This window comes from Sorex fumeus, unplaced genomic scaffold, assembly GCF_029834395.1.
Source record: "Sorex fumeus unplaced genomic scaffold, SorFum_2.1 ptg000063l, whole genome shotgun sequence".
Classification (NCBI taxonomy): domain Eukaryota; kingdom Metazoa; phylum Chordata; class Mammalia; order Eulipotyphla; family Soricidae; genus Sorex; species Sorex fumeus.
The window spans coordinates 64,533,548-64,559,582 of record NW_026606120.1 but is presented as its reverse complement, the minus strand read 5'-3'; the positions used below and the strand labels follow the sequence as shown (position 1 = coordinate 64,559,582).

General features: G+C 39.8%; 1 protein-coding gene and 1 non-coding gene across 2 annotated transcripts in view; one reads left to right on the top strand and one right to left on the bottom strand.

The window, feature by feature from the left end:
• STXBP4 (syntaxin binding protein 4) overlaps positions 1–26,035 on the top strand; it is a 184,688-nt gene that overhangs the window by 139,813 nt on the left and 18,840 nt on the right. The window lies entirely within an intron of this gene.
• LOC130036354 (small nucleolar RNA SNORA33) lies at positions 10,172–10,297 on the bottom strand. The gene has a single exon (XR_008794389.1). It is a non-coding gene; the product is annotated as a small nucleolar RNA SNORA33 (small nucleolar RNA).

Sequence of the window (26,035 nt, the reverse complement as noted above, 5' to 3'; positions counted from 1 at the left end):
CCAAAATATATTCTTTTTATATTTATATAAAATGAGGAAGCATTCTGGGATTTTCCATTTTAAATAACTCGAAACTTAATATTAAAAAAAAGTTAAGTTTAATTTTCCTGTGTAACATCCAAAAGGGAATATTTTGGCAAAGTTGCTTTCGTAGGGACCAGAGAGATAGTAGAGAGGGTAAGGTGCTTGCCTTGCGTGTGACCAATCCAGGCTCAATCTCCAGCACCCTGTCTGATTCCCCAAGCATTGCCCAGGTGTGATCACTGAGCAAAGAGCCAGGATTAAGTAAACCCTGAGCAACACTGTCTTCCCCGCATAAAAAAAAAAATTTCCTTGCATGTGGCCAACCCCATTTATTTCTTATCACCACATATATTCCCCCAAGCACCACCGGGAGTGATTCCTGAGTAGAGTCAGGAAAAAGTCCTAAGAACCTCCATATAAAGGCCTCAAAACAAAAAGAAAACAAGATAGTATGACTTTGTGTGTTGCTAACCCTGGTCTAATCCAGGCACCCTATATGGTGTCTGCCACAATGATCCCTGAGAGCAGAGCCTGGAGTAACCCCTGTGTACTGTCGGGTGTGACCCCCCCAAAAAAACAAAACGTTAAACAAAACAAGAAATTGCTTAGTAGTCTGGAATCAGGATAAGTCAAGATAAGTCCTCAGATAAGATTATAGTTGAGAAGTAAAAACAGAAATATAAGACTGAACTTTTTGACCATTCAGAGATGTATTGAAAAAGAGCAAGCAATTTAAAAAGAGAAATCAGGAGCTTGACAGAGAACTCAAAGGTAGCGCATTTATCTTATATGTGTGAGAGTCTGAGTTCAGTCCCCAGCACTGCAAAATATAAATACAGAAGAAGAGAGAAAAATGGAAAATAAGGTAAATGTAGTATTGTAGAAACCAAGAAAAAATAAATGGTTTTAAAAGTATGAACTTTTTGAATAGTTCAGTAATTGTTGTGGGTAGTAAAAATGTTTTCTGATTATTCTCACAAATTACAAAAGACTTTATTGTCACTAATATTCTATATTACCTATGTATTTATGGTTAGAACCACTTTCACCAAAAATTAAAAATCATCTTAACCAAGTGAACTAAATGACTTCATTATAGGGTGCTGGGGTCAAACCCATCAGCCGCTGATCCTTTGGACCTTATCCTTTGTACTGCCACTCCAGCCCCAGCCTTTTTATTTCTTTGTTTTAATCATCATGATAATTTTAAACCACTGGATCGGTCGGATTCCACATTGTCTTACACTGAAACAGAAGCCACCGACTCCCTCATCACTGCTCCGGGCCACTTCCCAGGTTGGTGCGTCCTTCGGGCCTGTCCTGGTTTCCCGTTGTCCTCCCTGTTGCTTGTGCTGTGGCCTTTGTGAATGAGACTGCGGATCTCTGGTGATACCTATACCCTGCACCCGCCTTGTGCCTGGGTGTCCCTACCACCCGCCACTCTCTGAGGCTCGCTTTGCCCTCCTACTGATGGCAGCAAACTGGTCGTGTGTGCATACATCCTGTGTGAGGGAGAGGACCAGGGAAGGGTCACAGGAGTGGGAGAGGAGGGGGTAGTGGGCAGGATGGGCTGGGGGTTCTGTGGTAGGCAGTTTGCCAAGCATCCCGTTTATGCATGAGCAGTGTCTGTCGGGGCCAGGAGAGACCCTGGGGAAGTAGGGAAGTTTCAGTGTAAGACAATGTGGAATCCGACAGTTCCAGTGGCTTCCACAGCAGTGGTTGTCGGGCCCAGGAGGGCCCTCAGGGAAATGTCAGTTCCGGGGCTCCTCACACTCCTGGGAGTATGCCCGTCACTTGCCTTCAGAGTGAGAGGGGGCGTTGATTTGGGGGTACTCCAGGAAGGACCCCGCTGCCAAGGTCTGTGGGGCAAGGGGCTGGGGGGGGTGCTTGGCAACTTGTGGAGATCGTGGCCGGGTTCTGAGCTGGGTGGGTTCACAGCCTCTGAGCTTCCCATCAGGCGCGGCTGGACCTGGACCACTCCTGGGCCTCTCCCTGCATCTACTCTCCATCACCATAGCAACCGCAGCATGTAGTTGGAGTGCCCTAGGCCCACGGCTTCCTGAGCACTGGGCAGGGACTCACTCAGCACCACCTTGCAGCTCAGCTGTTGGCTACCATGCTCTTGGGAGACGTTGGCCACCAGCTCTTTGGGGAACCCTTCCCACAAGTGCACTGGGTCATTCTGGCCCCTCCAAGGGTGATGCCACCCCCTTGGCCCCTCCCATACTCCACAGCAACCTCGGGGGAGGCTTGCTGTGCCAGGTCCAGACACTGGAGGCCCGAGCAGGAGGGACAGTGCCCTGTGCTGGACTCAGGGCCCCTTGCTGCGTCCTATCTGCTTGCTTCTGGGGTCCCCGCTCAGGGACTTGCTTGCTTCTCTGTCATTGGGTCCAACTCATCATTAAGCTTTTTGTATGTCTTTGGAAGGCTGGAGTGATAGCACAGTGGATAGGTTGTTTGCCTTGCATGCGGTCGACTCGGATTCGATTCCTTTGCCCCTCTTAGAGAGCCCGGCAAGCTACCAAGAGTATCTTGCCCACAAGGCAGAGCCGGGCATATTCGATATGCCAAACACAATAACAACAAGTCTCACAATGGAGACGTTACTGGTGCCCACTCAAGCAAATCGATGAACAACGGGAGGGCAGTGCTATAGTGCAGATAATTTTAAAGAATGTTCACTAAGTGAGACCAATTTTATAATCTCACTTTTAATTTTAACACATAGCCAAGGTTAATGTTACTAAAGAATACTTTTGAAATAGAAAAATAAAATGAGTTCCAGGTTTTCCCCTTATTCTCTAAAGTTCTCTTTACAGTGCACGTTAGATCTTCATTAAGATTCCCTACGGTCATAAAGAAAAGATCATTTTTATGGCTGCGCCATTTTAAATATAATTTCCCCTGTTCTCCACACTTAGTATTGAAATTTGTATCAATAACAATATTTTCACATTGAAATTCCATATTTAATAGATAAGTGAGTGTTGTGGTATGGAAAGTGATTAAAGTGATATCAAGCCATTGTCGACCCTTTTTTGGTACTAATTTTCTATTTCCTTGCTTCCAACACAAGGGTCTGACTAAGCAAATGAAAGGAAATGAATTAAATATTTGATGCAGAGAATTTTTTTTTAGAACCTGCTATGCCCGAGGAAGACTCAGTATCTTCAAGGTGATAACATTCTGTGAGAGGAGACTAAGGAAATCATTTGTGCAGATTGTCAAAATGAGATGAAGATATTAAGTATTTTATGAATGGTATATGGTGCTAATAGCTCAAATGAACAATAATCGAAATTATTTTAAAATCAGAAGCAGATATAAAATAACATTTAAGACTTGGCACTTAAAAATGTCAAATGGCAACAACGGAACCCAAAAGAAGTGTGGGGGTGGGGGGAGGGGGAGAGAAAGGAGAGCTATCACAATTTAAAAGTACTGAAAGAATCATGAGGTGCAAGATTGAAACAGAAAGCTCATTACTTATGGCATTATAAGTAACTGTTCTTGAGAAAGTGTCTCAACATGAATTATTAACTGCCCACTTGCACTGAGCTCTGGGGTCCCCACAGCCTCAGGCACATTCATTCTGACAAACCTGGTGCTTCCATGCCTTAATTAACTGTAATCCACTCTCCTGTTGTCTTTCTGCTTTTTGTTTTTGTCACTATGGCAAGTCTGTATGTGCACTATCCAGTCTGTCACATTAAGAACTTGTTAAGTCAGACATTTGTTTTCTCAGCTCTCCTGCATCTGGGAAGACACACAAACCCAATTCTGGCCAAGGAGATAGCGAACAGAGTCTGTTCGTAAACTTCTAGGGAAACTTTTAATTAACAAACGACAGATAGGGCTGGGATAACCTCTTTCCCTCTTCTTACTGCCATCATATATGGGAATAATGCCTACTGTTTTGGAGCCCTTGCAATCAAAAGGTGAAAAGTGTGTGGATAAACCACCGATGTACCAAAGATGCAGGAATGGAAAATAGAACCGGGACTTAGATGATACTAAGTCATCTTCAGGCTCATTAAAAATAAATTCCCTGGACCTGAGAGATAATACAAAGGTTAAGGTGCTGGCCTAGCATGCAGCTGTGGCCGAGACCCTGGTTCAAATCCCGGGACCACCTATGGGTTTCCAAACACCACCAAGTGTAGTCCTTAACTATGGAGCCAGGTGCGACCCCTTAGCACTGCCATTATGATCAGTAGATTAATAAATTCCTGTTGGTTTGCTTAAGTAGTTGGGTTGTCTGATATTTCTAATTAATGGTATTTTTTTCTAAATCTCTCAGGAAAATATTGCTTTTTAAAAATCTAAAGAGATGTTTTACATCTTGGAATATAAATACTCAACAAACCATTGTTGAATATTTATTGTGCTTCTGAGACTCTACTAGGTACCAGAGGATGCTGCACATATAAATAAAACATGGTCATTGCCCTCAAGGAACTCATATTTTACATGAAAGAGTGATAAGTGCTGTGATAAAAACTAGTACAAAACACAGATGTGCCATAAAGGAGGGGAGATTAACTCTGCAGAGAAATTGGGGGAGGATATACTGAGGAGATATTTGTTTAGCTAGTTCTGGATCGAGGATTGAGGAGTAGTTTTTTTTTTTTTCTTTTTTTTTTTCCCCCTTTATTTTATTTTATTTTTTTTAAAGTTGTAGATTTACAATTTTTTGTGCTTGGGTTTCAATTATACAATGATCAGATACCCATCCCTCCACCAGTGCCCATTTTCCATCACCATGGATAATATCCCTCCCACCCCCATCCCCCCATCCCCCCTGTCTCTGTGGCAGGGCAATCCCCTGTGTTCTCTCTCTCCTTTTGGGTGTTGTGGTCTGCAAAAGAGGCATTGAGTGGCAAACATGTTCAGTCCATAGTCTACTTTCGACATGCATCTCCCCTCCTGGGAGGATCCTCCAAACATCCTTTATTTGGTGCTCCCTTCTCTATCTGAACAGCCCTTTCCGATTGAGGAGTAGTTTACAATGAAGGACAGAATGAAAGAGAAACTCTAGGCAGAACTACAAGCTATATTGCAAAAAGAAAAGTTGGTGTGTTTTGAGCATTTCATATTTACTTTTATGATCTGGGCAGATTTTTAAATGAAAGCATATTTTATTTCATGTAGCTATATTTTTTTTAAATTTTTTTATTTTATGGCTTTTTGGAAAGCCAGGTATGAGCCGGTCGTGGCGGGGTGACTGGAACCTCATGGGAAGAGGGTATTCACGGTTCGTCCTTCACGCCCTACCGAGGTCACGAGTTGCCCCCCACGAGCGGCTCTCCAGCACGGATATGGCTCCAGAAGCACAAGGACTTAATGCAGAGCCCAGCAGCTTGCGGCAGAAAAGTGAATGGACTATGCGTTAATCCACGCCACCATGCCTGCCCGGAAGGGAAAGGGTGTTGCTCCCTTCCACCTTTTTCCTTCTGGAAAGCAAGGTGGCGGCCGCCTTGGAGATTTTTGGAAAACCAGGTATGAGCCGGTCGTGGCGGGGCAACTGAAACCTCATGGGAAATGGGAGGTACCCGGCTCATCCTTCATGCCCTACTGAGGTCACAAGTTGCCCCCCACGAGCAGCTCTTCAGAACGGCCATGGCTCTAGAGCCACAGAGACCAATCTTATAATTATCTGACTCTCGGCAGAAATACTCCCAGGCTTAATAAGTAAAATATCAGAAATTCAAAATATCAGGAATATAAGAAATCCAAAATCGCACAGCCGCTATTGCGGCCGCACGACATCATTTGCTTCTTGTAACCAGCTGTAGAAAACAAATTATTTCATAATGCCTTTCAGCAGGTCTGATTTTGGGGTGTAAACTCTAAATAATAGTGGTGCATCTTTTGTCGAAACAATGAATCTAATCAAAGTAGATAGAGTGTTAACTAGAATTCATCTGCCTCACAGGCATTGGGAGGGTTGGGAGGGGGGTATATTGTGGTTCTTGGTGGTGAAAAATAAGTACTGGTGAAGGGAAATGTGTTTGATGATTGCATGACCGAGACTTAAACCTGAAAGCTTTGTAACTTTTCCCACAGTGATTCAGTAAATAAATAAATTTTAAAAAATTTTATTTTATAATGTAGTTCACAATATTTGATTACATTTAATATTCGAACACCAAATCCATAACCATTACACCTTCCACCACCATATTTGGGATGTTTCCATCCGAAGTCCCAATCCCTGTCCCAAAGTACAACCAAAATAATATATTTTGTATTGCTGAAAATGCTGCAAAAAAGTATCTGTAGAGGAAACAGTGTGAAGATTGTTCTATTTTGGCAGGGGCAATTAAGACCTTCTTTAGGATATCACTAACATGTTGTTAAAGGTTGAGTGATGTGAGCTTTTGTATATCTGAAAAAAAAAATATATATATATATTTCCCTCTATGATTGGTTACCTACTATTTAAACGCCATCAGATGTGGTGTGGTACTCTTGGAGAATGGCTAGGGTGTGTCTTATGATGTGTCATGCGGGTGTATTTGTGACTACTCGGTCCAGAAATAGGTTCACTTGTGTGTGAGGCTCGGGACAAACATGTGGGGAGTGGCCTTGAGTATGGCAGTGGTTGGGTTGTGGAGGTTTTTGGCTGCCAGGGCTGGGTCCCTTGGGGTGGGGAGAGCTCTCACCCGCCCCCCTCTGGGGCACCCCAAGTGAAACACATGCAGTTACTTTTTAAAATTTTTTTATTTTCTCATAGTCACCATGATTCATAATTTTACAATACTGTAAATAATAATAGGGTTTCATTTCTATGGCATTCCAACACCACCACCCCCCTCAGAGTATCTTTCCCTCTACCATTACCTCAGGCTCTCCTCTCTTCCCCTTCACTACCATAAATAGTGCTTGGGGATCTTTGGAGTAGATACTCATAAGTGGAATTGCTTAGTCATATGGAAGCTCAATTCTTGTTTTTTGAAAGTCTCCATATTGGTTTCCAAAGAGGTTGATCCAGTTGACATTTCCCTCAACAGTAGACGAGGATCCCTTTGTCCACACATCCGAGTCAGAACAGGTTGTTTTTGCTCTTTTGGATGTGTGCCACTTTCATCGATGTGATGTGATATCCAATTGCTGTTTTAATTTGCATTTCCCTGATCAGTGATGCAGAGCATTTTTTATATGTTTGTTGGCTATTTGTGTGTTCTCTGAGGAAGTTTATGTTCATTTCTTCTCCCTATTTGTAATGGGGTTGATTTTGTTGTTGTTGTTGTTGTTGTTGTTAAATTTTATAAGTGCTTTATATATATATGTATGTGTATATATATATATTGTCTGTTAACCCTTTGTAAGATGAGTGATGGCAAATATTTTTTTCCCAGTTTATGGGGTGTCTTTTTATTCTGATCATCAGTTCTTTTGCAGTATAGAAACTTCTTAATTTGATATACTCCCATTTGTTTATCTTTACTTCTGTTTGCTTCGCCAGTGACGTTGAATTATGAAAATTCCTCTAAATTCAGTATCATGAAGGATTTTACCTATATTTCCTTCCATATAATTTATGGATTCAGATCAGATATTGAAGTCCATTTTAAATGGACTTTTGTACGTATTGTGAAATAGGGGTCCGAATTCATTTTTCTTTTGTTCTTCTTTTTTTTTTTAACACGTGATTGACCAGTTTTCCCAGCACCATTTATCAAATGGGATTTTCTTGCTCCATTTCATATTCTTAGCTTCTTGGTCAAAGGTTAACTTATCATATATGCTGAGGATCTGACCCTGGGCTCTCAATTTTCTTTTACTAGTCTGAGAGTACATCTTTAATTTAGTACCACACTGTCTTGATTATTATAACTTTATAATAAAATTTAAAATTAGAAAAAAGAACTCCACCTATCTTTATCTTTTTTTTTCTTTAGAATTGCTTTGGCTATCTGTTATTTGGTAAGGGGCAGAGGCCACGGGGGACGATGGAAACTATTTATTGTGTATAAATTTCAACAGCATTTGCTGTTTTTTTAAAACTCCTCAATATTTTATAGGGACTGCATTGAATCTGTATAGTGCTTTGGGTAGATTTCTCATTTTGACTGTTAATCCTTCCAATCCATGGACAGAGGACGTGTTTCCATTTTCTTGTGTCTTCTTTATTTTTGTAGTGTATCATAGTTTTATTTATATAAGTTGTTCACCCCTTTTGTTATGTTGATTCCCAGATTCTTTAGTTTTTTATTGATGAACATTTACTTTTTTTATTTTTTCCTAGATTTTTGGGTTACACCTCACAGTGCTCAGTGGTTACTCCTGGCTCTGCACCCAGGAATTACTCCTAACTGTGCTCAGAGACCACATGGGATGCTGGGGATCAAACCTGGGTTGGCTGCATTCAAGGAAAATACCCTACCCACTGTACTATTTTTCCAGCCTAGTGATTAGCGATGGCAAAGGGGGTAGGGTATTTGCCTTGCACGTGGTCAACCCAGGTTCTATTCCTCCATCCCTCTCAGAGAGCCTGGCAAGCTTCCGAGAGTATCCCGCCCGCATGGCAGAGCCTGGCAAGCTCCCCATAGCATATTTGATATACCAAAAACTGTAACAAGTCTCACAATAGAGACATTACTGGTGTCCACTCGAGCAAATCAATGAACAATGGGAGGACAGTCCTACAATGCTACAGCAACTACTTTTATAGTTAAACATCACCTAATTTGAATTTATAAGAATTTATAATAAGAAGCAATCAGAGATGTACCTGTTTTAAAATTTTTAATGATTTATTTTTAGCAATAGAACAAAAATATTGTTTTATATGTGCAGTGCTACTACAAACATATCTATTAAACTTACATATTTAGATGTGTGTGTGCTAATCTAAATATGTATACTTCTTAAGAAAATTAAAATAATCACATTAGAAGGGGGATTACTTAAAGTAGAAGAAGAAAATTTTAAGTATTTTAAATACTTATTTAACTCTAAATCCTTATGATTTTCAGCTACAAGTATTTTTATCTAGTCATTAAAATGTATTCTCAGTTTATATTTCTATGTTGTAACACCTCTTTTTTTTTCTTTTGGTTAACATTAATTAAAGCAGACATACAACTTTTAATGAAAATGTTTGCTAAAACTGCCGTTCCAAAGCTTGTATTGTTTTAGAGTTCCCAAATCCAATAGAATTTTAGATAACCTACCAAAGTACTTTTACTATCAATATCCCTAAAATGGGCTGGAGCGATAGCCAAAAACAGTAACAAGTCTCGAAATGGAGACGTTGCTGGTGCCCACTAAAGCAAACCCCTAATATAACAGCTTTTCCTTATTGTTGTTCAATAACCTGTTAAGACAATTTGATGAATGGGGAAACCTTTGAGAACTTCCTGACGCTAAACAGGGCTGTATAAAGTTAAGGAGAAAGTTAGCAGAACTCGCACCAGACGTACTGGAAATACTTGTTCATACAATCCAACTAAATCAATCAGTACATACAAAAACTGAAATTTAAATACATGTAAATGTTTTTCTCTCGAATTATCAGAACCAATCTACAAAACTACTCAATGAGAGAAAACTCACATTTCTAAATATCTTATGATACAGATTATTAGTTGGAGATTATCAGATTATCAGATGGAGAGAAGGAATAACATAAAATGGTGGAGAAGCAAAATATTAAAATCTAATATTTTTCAACACTTACCAACTATTTGCAACAACATCAATAAACAACAAAGGAGATAATATGTAAAATGAGAAATGTAATTGGATATTCAAATGGAATATTTTTATACACTTTTTACTGTACTCAATGTTTCCTAATTTATAACTACAATACCTTTCATTTGATAATTATTGGTAACTACTCCGTGTATAGGCTATGCTCGTATGGGTGAATCTAAAGAAGATTCTATGCCACATCACCACATACAAATATTTATTATCAAGGAGTTTAGATAAAAAGGAAAGTGAAGGCCTATGAAAGTAATAATACTATGTTAGAGAACCTGAGAGAAAAGGGGTGGGGTGAGGGCACCAAATGAAGGGTAAGCTGTGAGAAAAGATGTTTGCAGAGAAAAGAGGATCAGGAAATTGAGTCTGCAAATGTGTTCAGGTATTATTTTTACACAGTACCTGTTTACTTGCTTTTTTGTCTATTAGTTTTTCTTCTAACCACTTTAGGACCCTAACAACCTTAGTGCCTTTAAGGCTCATAACATAGCCTTACTAGTTCCAGCTGTTTCTAGATTTTTACCAACACTTTCAAGTAAGCAGATTTAGTTACTGGCTTCTTATATGCTGTTTGAAAAGCTATGGACTTGGGGCTGGAGCGATAGCACAGCGGGTAGGGCGTTTGCCTTGCACGCAGCCAACATGGCCAACACAGGTTCGATTCCCAGCATCCCATATGGTCCCCCGAGCACCGCGAGGAGCAATTCCTGAGTGCATGAGCCAGGAGTAACACCTGAGCATCGCCGGGTGTGACCCAAAAAGCAAAAAAGAAAAGCTATGGACTCTGATATTTATTAATAGTTATCTAAAAGTGTTTAAAAAGTAAGATAGGGAAAACAATAAGATTATGTAATTTTAAAATCCTGTTTGTCTTTCATTATCACAACAGATTTACTTACAGTTTAACTCTTTTCTTTTGGGCACATACAGAACTGGGGAGTTCTCTGGTGTCTTGTCTTAAAAGGACAATACTCCTATGAGGTCAGAGCCCCACAATTGTGGCATTATTTAAACGTGATTGCTTTTATAGATACCCAAGTCATCAAATGCAGCCAACCTAGGAAGTTAGGAAGCATATAAACTTTGTGGGGACACAAATTCTCAATCCATAACAATAGCAAACTGTACACAGGAAGTAGGCAAATTGAGAGTTAATACACTATTAAATTTGAAAGAGAGTTCTGAGGGGTATATTTTATGCTCTGCACAGAAGTTGAACCTTAGTGCTTTGTTTCTTTTTTAATTATTGCAATGACATAATGGATGACCATAGTTAGGAATTTATATTACTGTCTTTTCCTGTAGTTGACTCTACCACAAAGCTCTTTGATCCACTTTGGTGTTAGTCTTCAATTTCTAACATCACACAATTTAATAAATGATTTCTAAGAGCTCTATCCACTCAAAAATTCTTTGAATCTGAGAGTTCCACTTCCAGTAGGATGCAATAAGTTCCTGACAGAACCCAGTTATGAACCCTGGACTAAATAGAAAAATCCAATGGCCTTAAGACTTTTGAGTACATAACATCAGAAAGATTCTAGAGATTAGTCAGAACTTGAAAGAATGAAACAGTATGGAGGAGTATGTTATTCAACTGTTAGTTTAAAATGAGACTCGGGTCTAGTACTAGGGTGAAGTAAGGAGGAGACCATTGATAGCTGACTCTTAAGGAGACACACTTGTGTACTGACTAAGCACTTGCTTGAACCTGAAATCAGTACTGGCTTAATTTTGCACCGTGGACATCTCACTTGTTTCATTCTATTCTAAATACCTGTAGTAAAATTTTGATAACTTTATGAGTCTTTATGTATGTAAAACTAGAAGATAAAATTTGTGATAAAAACTGCTATTGGAGAATAAAGGAGAGAAGTTCAAAGAGGAGACAGGTATGTAGAGAGACTCACAGATTCTATGTATCAACTTGGTGCAAATCTTCTCTGATCACAAATTATACAAGCATGGGGAATAATGCAATAACCAAGCCAAGTGGCAGCACAGAGGGAGAAAACTGAAATAAAGCTTGATCCACTGCCCAAGAGGTAGACTTGTTAGTTTTTGAATCCAATGAAGTATATTTCATGCTAAAACAAAAATAACATTTTAAGAGTAATATAACACATCATAAGACACTTAATACCTATCTTCCAAGATTACCGCACCATAGTTGATGGGGTTCAAATATGGTTTGAACCATGGGAACACCTGCAAGGGCGATTAGAGGCCATCCTAAAAGCCCTAAAAGCCTCTATCCCTCTTGAAAGCTTGGCAAGCTACCGAGAATATCCCACCCACACAGCAAGCTATTCGTGGCATATTCGATATGCCAAAACTAATAAATACAATGGGTCTCATTCCCCTTACCCTGAAAGAGCCCCCAATACGGCAGCATTAAGAAGGAAGAGGAAGGAGAGGCTGATAAAATCTCAAGGTTAAACTAAGCTGCCAAAACGAAGAAAGACAAAAATGACTGTCTATAGTTTCAGTGCACGTACCCTGGCATCAGATGCATCCATTGAGGACCTGATGGTACAAGCACGAAAGATCAAGTACAACATCATTGGTCTGACCGAGACGAGAAGGCATCAATCACATGACGCCGTTTTCAACACTGGAGAAGAACTAACTGTTCCTCGAAACATGCAAAAAAAGAGGCGTCGGTGGTGTCGGTGTCCTTGTCAATATGAACTTGGCTGTGAGTATTGATCCATTCGAATGCCTAAGAACCTGAATCAGACAATTACACTTGAATAGATATGACTCACTGCTGGCAGTTTCTATCTTTGTTGTCTATGCACCAACATCCAATTATGATGAAGGAGAAATTGAAAAGTTCTACCTGGAGCTGGAGAAGTTCTATAAAGAAGACCACACCTTCTACAGGATCATTGTTGATGATTTTAATGCCAAGATAGGACTGAGAAGATCAGCCGAAGAGCTCCACATCAGGACCCATAGCCTAGAATGGAACAAACAGGGTGAGAGGCTATCTGAGTTCATCATGTCGACCAGGACCATGCATGGTAACTCACAGTTCCAGAAGGCCGAATCTAAACGTTGGACATGGGGGTCTCCCAGTGGACGGTTCCACAATGAAATTGACCACATCATATTTAACCGATAGTTTTGCCTGACCAATGTCGCTGTTGTCCCAAAATTCCAAACGGGATGGGACCACCATCTCCTTCGTGCAAAGTTCTACTTCACGGACCCGGGAGAAAGGGCTGCAAAATTTAAGAAGAGAACTCCCAGAACGACCACCAACTGGGAGCTCTTTGGCGCTATTGCAGCAACATGGGAAGATGCCGTCATTGACAACATTGACGAAGAATACAATCGACTGGTTCAGCACCTCCATGAGTGTGCAAGGAACGCTGAGAGAGATAGCCACAAAAAGACACCTGTCTTCGAAAACTCTTGAGCTCATTCGCCAATGTGACTTAGCACAACCCTCAGGCAACCACAAGCGAACATCCGGGCTCGCAAAGCAGTACAGAGAAGCAATAAAGGAAGACCTCAAAGAGAGAAGAGCAGCAGTACTGGCAGATGCGGCAGAAGCTGGGAAAAGCATTTGCAACATCCGCCTGTCCTTCACCAACTGTAAGACCAAGATGACTGCCCTCTGACGTCCTGATGGATCTATCACATCTTCCAGAAGACCAATGACTTCTACTCAGATCTCTTCGATAGCCACGTCCACTTTCCCACATACCAAATTCCTCAGGATGGATATGTCGTTTCCAACGTTCTCCATTCCAAAATCCAATGTCCAATGACATTTTGTCGGGTAAAAAAGCAAATAGCACCCGGCTCAGACAAGGTCAGATCTGAAAACCTAAGAAACCTGCCGTCAGTACTCATCAATACATTGGCTCGACTCTTCACACGCTACCTGTCTGAATGCAAGGTTCCATCCCAATGGAAAACCAGCAGGACTGTACTACTGTACAAGAAGGAAGACATCCATGACAATGGCAACTGTCGCCCAATCTACCTGTTATCTGTCATCTACAAGCTGTTCACTTGAGTCATCCTGAATAGGATTGGCAGAACACTAGATGAAGGACAACCATGCGAGCAAGCCAGTTTCCGAAAAGGATTCAGCACAATCAACCATATCCACATGATAACCAAGCTCATTGAGGTTTCTTGGGAGTTCAAGATGCTGCTCTGTCTAACGTTCATTGATTTAAAGAAGGCCTTTGATTCTGTTGAGATTGAAGTGGTCATCGAAGCCCTAGCCAAACAGGGCATTCAAACTCAATACATTAGGATCCTCTGTGAACTGTATTCCGGATTCACTACCAGGATCTCACCATTCTACAAGGAAGTGATCATCTATGTCAAGAGAGGGGTTTGGCAGGGTGATAACATTTTACCGAAACTCTTCAGTGCCATCCTCGAGAACGTCATGTGACGATTGGAATGGGAAGGAATGGGAGTGAAGATAGACGATCGGCAACTACACCACCTCTGCTTCGCTGATGACATCATTCTAATAACACCAAACATTAAGGCCCTCCCGTTGATCATCGATTTGCTCAAGCGGGCCCAGTAACATCTCCATTGGAGACTTTGTTGTTACTGTGTCTGGCATATCGAATACGTCATGGGGAGCTTGCCAGGCTCTGTCGTGCAGGCGAGATACTCTCGGTAGCTTGCCGGGCTCTCTGAGAGGGGCAGAGGAATCGAACTCAGGTCGGCCATGTTGGCTGCGTGCAAGGCAAACACCCTACCGCCGTGCTATCGCTCCAGCCCTAAACATTAGTCAAGTGGCACAAATGCTGGTCGACTTCAGTGGTGTGTATGGAAAGGTTGGACTACAGCTGAATCTCATGAAGACAATGTTTATGAGACACGGTCTCATTCCTGACGTTCCATCTGCTCTCAACAGAACGTACATCTCCGAATACAACAGTTATGTGTACCTAGGTTGAGAAGTCAACATGACGAATGACCTGGCACCTGAGTTACATAGGAGGAAGAGAGCAGCTTGGAACATCTTCAAGAGTGTTGAAGAAATAGCTAAGAAGAAAAAGAACCTCTGACTCTGGGCACATCTCTTCAATTCCACTATTCTTCCTTCATTAACATATGCCTCAGAGACCTGGGCACTACATAAACAGGATGAGAACGCTATTCGGATCTCCCAGTGGGGAATCGGAAGAGCTATCTTTGAGTATATTCACTCAAGTGAGAGAATGAATCCGGAGTTCTGACCTCCGTCAACGGTTAAGAATCAGGGACGCTGTCTTGTTTGCCAGGGCATCAAAAATCAGATGGGCTGGACACATAATGAGATTTGGAGATGACCACTGGACTAGAGCCATTACTGACTGGATTCAATGAGATGTCAAAAGATCGCATGGCCGCCCACCTACAAGATGGTCAGACTTCTTCATCAAGACCCTGAATGGTCACTTTGAGGTTCTTCATGTTTCCTGAACAAGCAGATGCCATTGGGCTACACTAGAATGTGACAAGGACAAATGGAGACTTTACTGGCACCCGCTCGAGCAAATTGACGAGTAACATTATGTCAAGTGATCAAGTGGTAACAAGTTCATTTTCTATAATATATCATTCATTATTTCTGATTATAATCCAAAATCACTCAGTATAAAATTAATGAAAATAATAAATATGAAAATGTGACTATTCTTAAGAAAAGGGGACTAAGAAAAGAGATTATCTCCCCAAAGGACTAGGCATTTCAACTAGAATTTGAAAGCAATTAAGTAAATTAAAATTCCTAATAATGAAGCAAAGGAAAATACACTCACAAGTAATTTAAAAACATACTATCAAAGATAAAAGCAAAAATATATTGAAAAGAACAAGAGGCCCAAAAGATATGTATCAAGTGGTAGAGTGTGTGACTTGTGTGTGCAAGGCCCTAGGATTGATCCCTAATGCGACACAGTTCCCCAAAATCTCCCGGAAAAGCTCCCATTGCAATTTGAAAAAATAATAGATCAGTACAGCTTTGGGAGCAAATAATGGTAAATATCATTATAAAGAAAGCTTTCTGGTAATGTTGTATATCTTAAGAGTTTTGGGAGGATACCACTATAGAAATTCATCAAAATGCAACCGATGTACACTTAAGATTGGGGCCTTTTATTGTGTATATTTACAGTTAATTGAGTCTTTTCAGTTGTGTAAGTTGTCTCACACTGTAGAACTGCACTGTCCTCCCATTGTTCATTGATTTGCTTGAGCGGGCACCAGTAATATCTCACGACAAATCATGAGACTTCTTGTGACTGTTTTTGTCATCAGATACGTCACGGGTAGCTTGCCAGGCTTGGCTGTGAGGGCTAGATATTCTTGGTAGCTTGCTGGGCTGAGAGGGATAGAGGAATCAAATCCAGGTTGGCCTCATGCAAGGCAAATGCCCTACCCGCAGTGCTATCACTCCAGCCCTGTCTAACACTACCACAAACGTATTCTAGAACATTTTTGTTATTCCAAAACTTCCTAGCCACCTGTATAATCAGTCGCCTCCAGCCATCCCATTAATCCCAGGCAGCTACTGACCTCTTTCTTTGTGGCTATAGTTTTGTCTTTTCTCCTATTTGATATAAATAGACCATCGTTAAGAATGTATCATCTTTCAGTTAGCATTGTGTTTTTTGATATTCATCCAGTGTGTGTGTTATCAATTGATTCAACATTGTCAAATGGCAGTCCATTGTATTAATATCCCACAAGTTATTAATTCAGTCATCGGTTGGTAGGTTTTTTAAATTACTTTTAATAAAACTGTGAATATTCAAGTGCATGCGCATCTGTGAATACATGCTTTGAAAGGGACTTGCATGTCATGCACTGAATTCCTTTCTTAAACTTAGGTGATAACTATATTGTAAGAAATAATTTTTTTGCAAAGAAAAATGCAAAGTTCAGATCAAATATATTTCTTACAGTTAGGTGAGAACTATATTGCAAGAAATAATATTTTTTGCAAAGAAAAATGCAAAGTTCAAAATCACTTTTGAATTTGAGCCTCTTTTAATCAGTATTGAGCTTATTGACTGCTCAATGGTTATTTAAAATTTATCTGTTTTTCTAGGATGTTTCTATTACTTTTTAAAAATATTTTTACATGTATCATTTTATAAAAAGCAGATCTTCTCAGTGGCTATATTTGAAAAAATTATATTATTCTTTCCAATTACTTCTGAAAATAATGAGATACTCAAAAGATTTTCAATTAGCACACTTTTTTTAAAAAATCATTTAAGGGCAAGGATATTAACAGCAAAGTATTAGTAATGCACTGTTTATTTCAGAGTAAGAACCTTAGAGGGTCTTGACTTCATTTTATCTGGTTTGTGATAGCATTTCTAAAACCACATGTCTATTGGTCCTCTATTACCCTGTTGTCAAAATCCACAAATAACAGTTGTGCAAATATTTGTGTGAAAGTTTCCCTGGTGAGTACAAAGACCTTATGACAACAATAAAATTTCAAGTATGTGCAGGTTCACTTGAACAGTCACACTTTCATGGAACAAAAATGTCCGCAGTCATTCAACAAAGATTTTTCAGACACCCATATACATGTGAGGCACTACTCTTAATCTTCTAGGTCCTGCCAAGTAAGCACTGAACAAATGTGAGTAGAAAAAGTATAACAAAGTTTTTGGAAGATCCAGGATTTAGGCAGGTAAGGAGCCAGAGGTAGCTCTGAGAATGTTCAGTCTCTATACTAGGCAAATGTAAGGGAGGAGAGACCAGAGATAGTCTGGGTGAGGTTCCAAATCAAATCAAGAAACGGATGGATGAAGATTTGTGTTCACTATCTCAAAACCTACATGTTCCCTGACCAGCTTTGCCTGAATGTAATCTGTTTATAATCCTTCCATGTATTATTTTTCTCTTTTTTTTAACTACATTATCCCTCTTAGAGAGATAATGTAGTGTTTTGTTTTGTTTTGTTTTTAGTTTTCTGGGCTTATTGGTTAAAATATTTATAACCCCATAATAAACTTAAATTGTAAACTACTTTGATATTTTATACATTTTTGTGCATTCATGGGTCCACCAGGAATAACCTATTCCATGGTGCTGGAGCTGGGGGGGAGGGGGTGGGCAGTCGATGCCAGGGATCAAACACAGGGCCTTCCATCTCCTTTCATATATCTCTTTTTGAAAAAAGAAAATTAGTCAGAAACTCCAGATAAAAACTCATCCCAGCTGACACTTGGAGTCAGCCTTGATACCATGAACAGAGAACCAGAGCATGCCATGCCAGATTCCAGGTTCTAAGACAGTAAGCTCATAGATGCTGTCTTAAGTACCACCTTTGTGTACGACTCTATGCAAGAGTAGAAAACTAATACAAACATGATCTCGAGTTATGTTTCCTTGAAAGCTAGCTTTCAAAACCCTTAATTTTTATAATTCTTGTATGGGATGTTTTTATGTTATATTATTATAAAGCTAATGGCATTCCTTAGAGAAATTCATGAAATCATCTGAAAAAATTTATAAACGTATCTGTCATTTTGAATCCAGCATCTTGATCTACTGAACAAGCTGCTGTTCCTATTTTCTCAGCTCAGATCTGCCTACATAATACTCTTAGGCAACCTGTAAGGTGCTGTGATAGAGGATGCATTTTAGACTGGCTAATATTGCTGTTTCTATCAACCACTTAAAATCAAGCCTGATTAATAAAAACTCTATAACTTATAATTAGTAAATCAGCTCTCCTGAGTGGACTACACAAAGAGTTTTTTTCATCTCCATAGATCCATCATGTTCAGCTACTTAATATCTTGATTATTATAGTAATAGAAATGTTCTAAATAAGTCCTGTTTACCACTATACCATAAACAAATTAGAAAACCATAGACATACATACCTATTTGTTAAATATATGTATGAAAAATATTAACTCGTGGTAAAGTAATTTAAATATTTAAGCATATTCTTTTAGAGCCCTACTTTCAATACTAATAGTCTTTCAACCCCTTATTCTAAAGAAGTCTTCCAATTTTTACATTTTATTATGTGTTTGAATTGCAAAAGCTATTTGGCACAGTAAATATTGATTCCTTAATTCAGCAAATAGCAATTAAGAGCATACTCTGTACTACAATAGTGTTCCCAATGGAGCAGTGAACAAAATGTGCCTCCTGGTAGAACTTGAAGCCTAGTGAAATAAGAAAGAAAAGAAAGCAGTTTGGGGGTGGAGTGGGGGGCAGTGGTAATGAGTTCAAGAAGTTGGAGAAAAGGGAAAATTGCTTTTATATAATGTGATCAGGAAAAGCCAACTGACCTCATGACATCTGAGCCAAAAGTCAGTGAGGAAGTGATCAGTTTATAGGGAACAGCTCTCCAGGACGAGGATCAGAAGACCTCTGATGTTCAAAAACTCAGGCTTTCTGGTCCCATTCAAGGAATGGGGGCATTTAAAAAAAAAAAGTTAAATGAATTCAGAGAAATGGAGGCTGGGGATCTGATCATGTGAAAGAAACATGAGCCCATCTTTTTTTTGGGCTGGAGCGATAGCACAGCGGGCAAGGCGTTTGCCTTGCATGCAGCCAACATGGCCGACCCGAGTTCGATTCCTCCGCCCCTCTCGGAGAGCCCGGCAAGCTACCGAGAGTATCTCACCCGCACGGCAAAGCCTGGCAAGCTCCCCAAGACGTATTCAATATGCCAAACACAGTAACAACAAAGTCTCCAGTGGAGACGTTACTGGGCCCGCTTGAGCAAATCGATGATCAACGGGAGGGCCCTTTTAAAAAATATAAGATGTTAAAGTAACAAAATAGGAGACTAACACCCAAGAATGGCCGAGATTAGTACCAGGAATTTTACTCCATGGCTTGGAGGCCAACCACACATATTAGGGGAAAAGGGAGCTCAGATAAAGAAGGGAACACCAAATAAAGGTGTTGGGAGGATCCTCCCAGGATGGGAGAAGCATGCTGAAAGTAGACTATAGACCAAACATGATTGTCACCCATTGCCTCTTTTGCAAACCACAACACCCAATAAGAGAGAGAGAACAAAAGGGAATGCCCTGCCACAGGGGCAGGGTGGGATGGGGGGGCTGGGGGGTAGGAGGGATACTGGGATCCGTGGTGGTGGGAAATGGGCACTGGTGGAGGGATGGGTATTTGATCATTGTATAATTGAAACCCAAGCACAAAAATGTGTAAGTCTGCAACTGTACCTCATGATGTCTCACTATTTAAAAAAATTTCAATTAAAAAAAAAGATGAAAAAAAAATATATAGGATGTTAGAGAATAGACTGTAGAGATGCAAGAGCTGAAACAGATTTTCATTTAGGGTGCAATGAGAATATCCCAGATCAGGAAGAGGTGAACAAAGAAAGTTCACCTCTTTGGTAAAATTCTGTATGAGATTTGAAGCTACCACACCAGGTCAGGGATTGGTTGTGAATGTAGTAGAATGAGAAGGGCCAAGAACAGTTTCTACATCTGAGTCACATTCACTCGAAGAGGGAGACTTGGGAAGGAAAGTGGTGGGAGACCAGGATTGGGGCAGTGCCCAGGGATCAGCAGTGGACTTTTCCAATTTAAAAGTGAGCCAATTTTTCTGTGTCTGTCCCTCTCTTTCAGACTCATTTCGCTTAGCATGATACTTTCTATGTAGTACCACTTGTATGTAAATTTCATGACTTCATCCTTTCTAACAGCGTTCATCTGGGGAACATAAAGTAACAAAATAGGACACTAACACCCAAGTATAGCCGAGATAAGTACCAGGAGGTTTACTCCATGGGTTGGAGGCCAGCCGCAGCTCAGATAAAGGTTGGGAAGATCCGCCCCAAATGGGAGATGCATGCTGAAAGTAGACTATAGACCGAACATGATTGCCACTCAATTCCTATTTTGCAAACCACAGCACACAAAAGAAGAGAGAGAACAAAAGGGAATGCCCTGCCATAGAGGCAGGGTGGGTTTGGGGTTGGGGGGTGGGAGGGATACTGGGATTAGTAGTGGTGGAGAATGGACACTGGTGAAGGGGTGGTACTTGATCATTGTATAACTGAAACCCTGTTATTCGTCGATTGCCTCGAGCAGGCCCCAGTAACGTCTCTTTCATCCTAGCCCTGAGATTATATTCAAGGCTCTTTAGGAGAATGAGACCCATCATTGTTACTGGTATTTGACATATTTGGTACGCCACGGGGAGTTTGCCAGACTCTGCCCTGTGGGCAGGCTACATTCGATAGCCTGGAAGTTTGTCCAAAATAGGAATGAGATAATAAGATGTCATAAAAAGATGTCCTGATAAGATGTCATTCTCGGTCGTGCGGTTCCGGAAGCTGAATTTTACATTCTCTGAGTCTTGGCCGTTGATGGGATTACACGGCGCCAGGGGGCCAGGTGGTGGGTGTGACCCCCGCCTACTGGAATTTGGAGGATCTGGGTGGAGGATGCTCAACTCCAATCCGAGTAGGCTTGGAGATCTCGGCCCCAGAACCCGCGTGGCTTTGTCCCTCTGCCAGTACCTTCATGTGTGCGGAGAGTGGTCTCGGCATGGTGGTGGCTGGTCCTGGAGGTCTTCCGCTGCCGGAGCCCTGGTCGGGGCGGCCAAGCACAAAAATTTGTAAGTCTACAACTGTACCTCATGGTGTTTCACTAATAAAAATTTTTAAAAATAATAATAAAAAAATAAAAATAAATAAAAGTGAGCCAAGGGCCGGAGCAATAGTACAGCAGGTGCCAGGCCTGGGTTCAATCCCCGGCATCCTGTATAGTCCCCCAAGCACCACCAGGAGTAATTTCTGAGTGCAGAACCAGGAATAGCCCCTGAGCATCACTGCGTGTGACCCAAAAGGCAAAAAATAAATAAATAAAAGTGAGTCAAACTTTAGGCAAAATGGAGAGAAGAGCATGTGGCTGAATTTCTAAGTTTGGCATTTAGGAAAGAGGTCCAGGCTAAGTATACTATAGAGTCTTGGTCATCAGAATACAGATGGTGTTTGATCCAAGAGACTGGATGAAACCACCTGAGACATGAGTTTAAGTAGAAAAAAAAGAAGAGAAAAGAAAGACAAAATTCAGGATAGAAGAGGAGTGACGGACCAAGTCTTAAAGCCATCCTTCACTATTAGTGCTTGACTGTGTAGTAGACAACCAGTAAGTACAAATAGGTTGGACTCAAATTTCACTTAGATTTGTTAAATGAAATTGTCAAATAAAATTAAAACAAGATAAGAGTACTGTAAACTACCAAATAACCTCTAGAATAATTTTACCTTGCTATTCTTTAATATATTCAAACTGCTCAATAAATTACTTCAAAATAAAATTAATTTATGGCTAATTTATGTCAATAATGAACTTCTGAATTTGAGGCATGCAAATATGAAAACTTAAAAGCTTTCACTTCTATATATCAATTTTTTATTGACTGATGATACTGGTAACCTCACGGAAAAAATTCAAGTCACAAGTCCAGAAGTATGTGTTTCTCCCACATTTGTGGATGTCAACTTTTAAAGAGAATTTAAGGCATAATTCAGGAAATTTAATATTTAAGAAATTATTTCCTTGGAAATTATTTTATATTTAAAATGCTGCATTATTTGGTTATTTATAGGTTACAACCATCTCAGTATGAAAGATTCCTTTTTCACAGGAAAATTAGCTAGTAGTTCTTTTCAAATTGGCACTGCAGTGCAGACCTACAAATTAACTTGTACAATCATAAATCTAACATAAAATGTCTCCAAAATAGACTGCTTTGTACTCATGTCTAAAAATTATTTCAGTCCTTTCAAAAGAGCATTTTTCTGGGTAATAATGCAGAAATTGAGATGTTGGGAGTTTTGTTTTCTTTTTTGCTGTTGTTCTTCAAAAAGTTAGGCAAAAATATTATTTGGCCATTTAAAAGCCTTGATTGTTGACAGTGCAAACAAGAATTAGGCAAATGGAAGCAGACCAAAAATGATTTAAAGCATAGGCTGTGACATCTGATTTCTTGGATTCAAATAGTGCCTGCACCATTAACCAGCCCTGTGACCAAAGACGAGTTACTTAAACCTCTTTCCTTATAAATATTCTTTCTATAAAGGAGGGTAATAACGCTGTCTATCTTCTATCTTCCTCCTGAGAGAGAGAAGAGTCCTGTGGTAAGGAGGACTCCTAGAGTTACTACATATCATGTCAGCCCATGATCAGGCTATTTAAGTGTATGTTTCATACACTTTATAAGGATTTTATTTTTACCCACTTCAGTGTTAACACCTCTTCTTGCTGTGCTATGCTCTGAGCACTCACGCGGCTTTCTCTTTCTTTGGAATTTAGTTCACATGAACTCAGGTTAGGAATTCAGTCTCTTGAGAATATACCTATCTATCTATGAACCATCTATATCTGTCTACACGCACACACACACACACACACGGTGCAGCTTTTTCCTATATGTGGTGGAAGCAACATTCTTTTTGCTGTTCCTAACACCTTAAGAGGTAGATCTCCTACTTCCTTTTAAATGTATACATAGTTTTAACATGGCCCACATATAGTATATCTGCCTCTCTCCCCAGCCAAATCTTATTCACTCTCCCACTCCTTCATTCACTGTGCTCCAGTAATAATGATCTCACATTCCTCTTATGTGCCAAGTGTTTCCTTGTTTCCCATTCCAGAGCCTTCGAAAGTGTTCTTCCTGTGTGTGTGTCCAGATAACTCCAGCTTCTCCTCTGAGTCTTCCTTGTTATTATAGTCCATTATCTGCTACATTGTCGTTAAATTATCTCCCACTGGTGGCTATGTATATTGTTCCCAGCCTTTTGTTTTTATGATTAATAATCTTATATATGAAGCATGTCACAAGGGGAGGACCGTGATGAAGCATGTCTATAGAATAACTTCCTAGACTAATTTCTGGATTAGCTGAGACATGAATTCAACCAAGTGATTTAAGAGTGTGGGTTTCCTCATGGGAAGGGGGGCGTTCCCCGCTCGTCCTTCACGCCCTACCGAGGTCACGAGTTGCCCCCCACGAGCAGCTCTCCAGCACCGCCATGGCTCCAGAGCCACAGAAACCAATCTCATAAGTATCTGACTCAGCAGAAATACTTCCAGCCTTAATAAATAAAATACCAGAAATCCAAAATCTCACCACCGCTATTGCGGCTGTGCGGCATCATTTGGTTCTTGTAACCAGCTGTAGAAAACAAATTATTTCACAATGCCTTTTCAGCATGTCTGATTTTGGGGTGTAAACTCTAAATAATAGTGGTGCATCTTTTGTCGAAACAATCAATGTAATCAAAGTAGATAGAGTGTTAACTAGAATTCATCTGCCTCACAGGCATTGGGAGGGTTAGAGAGGGGGGTTTATTGGGGTTCTTGGTGGTGAAAAATAAGTATTGGTGAAGAGAAATGTGTTTGATGATTGCATGACCAAGACTTAAACCTGAAAACTTTGTAACTTTTCCCACAGTGATTCAATAAATAAAAATTAAAATTAAAAAAAAAAGTGTGGGTTTCACCACCTTTCAAATTCTGGGCAAGTAATTTAACCTTTCCATGACTCCAGTCTCTAATTTGTAAAACGGCAATAATAGTACCTCTCTTAGAATTGTTGTGAGACTTGTGAGTTGGCACATCTGTAGTGCTTGAAACTCAATAAGCACCAACCTATTAGTATCATTTAAGACTTCAGATAGATACTGAGTTTCTGTCTAGTGCTCTTAAAACTCTCACCACAATGCCTTATGAAACTGCTCTTCATTCTTTGCTAACACAGTGGACATGACATCTTTTACTGGTTTAATGTGTATTTATCTTATTAAAAGTGCAGAGCCAGGAGTACCCCCTGAGTGTTGCCAGGTGTGACCCAAAAACAAAAATGAATAAAAGTGCATTAAGCATATTTTCATATGCTTAAGTGCATCTTTGTTTCTTGTATCCTGAATATTCCACAGACTCTTCATCTTTTTCCTGTTATCTATGGTTCTTTATGCATTAATGAGTTCAATCATTGCTTGTGCTCTGATTACTCTATCATAGTTATCAACAATTTCACTTCATATTACTTATTTTTATCTAAAATGATGTCTACTTATGATTATTTTAAAAATTCGTTAAGTTCTTTAAAATTCACGTTTATTTTCTCTTCTGTTTATGTTAAGCACCAAGTAAAATGCTCAACAAAGCAGATACTTAATGAACAGTCCAAGTGTGACAAAGAGGATCCCAGGATTTAAATGCACTGGGAAACTGGATGAAATTGTTTTATATAGAAATATGATTATTTTGATTTGGAATATAGTGAGTCTTTGGTAGCACTGTAGCACTGTCCTGTAGCACTGCCCTCCCGTTGTTCATCAGTTTGCTCGAGCGGGCACCGATAACGTCTGCATTGTGAGACTTGTTGTTACTGTTTTTTGCATTTCAAATACGTCATAGTTAGCTTGCCAGGCTCTGCGGTTTGGGTAGGATACTCTCGGTAGCTTGCCAGGCTCTCCGAGAGGGACGGAGAAACTGAACCCGGGTCGGCTGCATGCAAAGCAAACGCCCTACGCACTGTGACAGCCAGTATTCAAATTTAGTATGCACAAAACTCTTACTTTGGCAAGATACTTATGACAAACTTGGAAACACTATCTGTTGGAAAGAATTTTATGTAAGGGTTTTTCAACAAACACAATCAGAATTTCAGGTGATTATAACCTATCATTAAAGTTTTTAAATAAATATGAAAAGGAGAAATAAAAATATTTATGTGCAGGTATAAAGAAATGGAGATATGGAAAAAATTGATACCTTGAAACAATAATGTTTAGTGAAAATACTTAATGCTATAATTATACCCAAACTGCTAATTGTTAAGAAATGAAATCTTTACTAATGAAAAAATAGTCCGTCATAATCATATAAGTTTGTGAAAATCAAAAATACTGATTTCCTTTAGCATAACGTAAGCTGTTTGGTTTATCAGTGCATTATATTTTCTCCTCTTATTTTGGCAATAATTTTACTTTGCTGAGCTATTAACTTTATTACTGAGTCCATCTTTTAAGCAAATTTCATTAAGTACATCAAAAAGAATTTTTTTATTTTCTTAAACATTTATTTCAAAATGGAGAATGTGTTCTAAAATAAGCAGCATATAACATTCAATAATATCTTTAGAATTGCAGTCATTGAGTAGCCATTTTGACTAAGTGGATTTGAATTAAGACTTTAATAAGTCTGTTGTGAGATTATAATTCTTGCTGAATAATTGTAGAAATTAGTCAGGGCAGGATTCTGTTCTGATGGCACTGACATAGGGCAGGTGTTCCAAT